Below are 1,210 nucleotides of genomic sequence, written 5' to 3' on the forward strand. Positions count from 1 at the left end.
TGTTTGTTGCACCTCGTCCTCCAAATGTAATCGAACTACCTGATGGCAATCCCCTCACTGGAATACGACAACTAGTCACCATTGTCGATGCAGGGGCACTAATCGAGGCGGGAGTATTAGTAATGCAGGATGATGCAAATACAGTGTTCTCGGATGCCTTTCTCGCTAACGCAAATGCTTTCCAATGGATTGGAAGAATGACTTCAAGGCGCTAAGACCCTTTCACCAAATACTCTCCGAACTAGTAAATTCTCTGACAGGAAGATTCAAATGGCTTTAAAAAGGTTTTGATTATGAATCTATAGAATCAATAAATATTAGGTAATTATTATTGTACAGGAATTCTACGAATTCTATAAGTTTATTGCGCCTTAGGGAACCTGTATGTAGGTATTTTATCCAAGCTTTGTCCGAGAACTTGAGATCTTGGGCTATTTTTAGAATCATTAATTAGTCATAATGCCAGTCAGACGATATGAGAAAAAGACCTTTGGACTTACACGCAGGAAACTGTCACTCAAAGAGATTGACGTTTTACGGTAAATAAAGTTAGACTTTGGAACCATTTTCCTTGAACTGCCACTCACTTTAATTGCCGAAATCAGCTCTTTTAAAAACCTTGAACCTGCGACTCTTAGGCTGTGTTCGAGAATTGACTGACAGTACTAGTCCTGCCAGTAGAATTTGTATACGTTCGGAAAGTGGGCACAGTGCCATTGCTGACAACCTGACAACTGAAGCGATCATTGAATGCTTATTTTTTACTGCGGGCCTCGTCGTGGGTGAAATGGCTGAGAGGGCAGCAGATGTTGCAAATTATGAAACTTTATTAGAGACGCTTCTTTTCATGGAAAGCGACAGTTCTAGTGATAGTGAGGATGAATTAGTGTTACCGAAAATGACTCTAGAACGGCTTCAGAAAACTTTGTTTGGACCTTAGCAATTCACAGCATAGTTTTGTAATAAATAACCAAAACACAATGAATACAGGTTAGGGGGGGGGGGCTCAAATCGAACCATCTTTCCAAGTTTGAAACGGTCCTCGGAAACGGGATGTGAGGTGACCGGACTCACCCTCTGCAATATTTATTGATTAATTGATACCAACATTGCATATTCTGTGAATATTAATTTATTATTTTTAATACATAAATATAACCAATATTTGAAAGTTTTAAATGATGAGAACTTATAATATTTCACTTCATAA

Source organism: Belonocnema kinseyi, chromosome 7, assembly GCF_010883055.1.
Source record: "Belonocnema kinseyi isolate 2016_QV_RU_SX_M_011 chromosome 7, B_treatae_v1, whole genome shotgun sequence".
NCBI lineage: Eukaryota > Metazoa > Arthropoda > Insecta > Hymenoptera > Cynipidae > Belonocnema > Belonocnema kinseyi.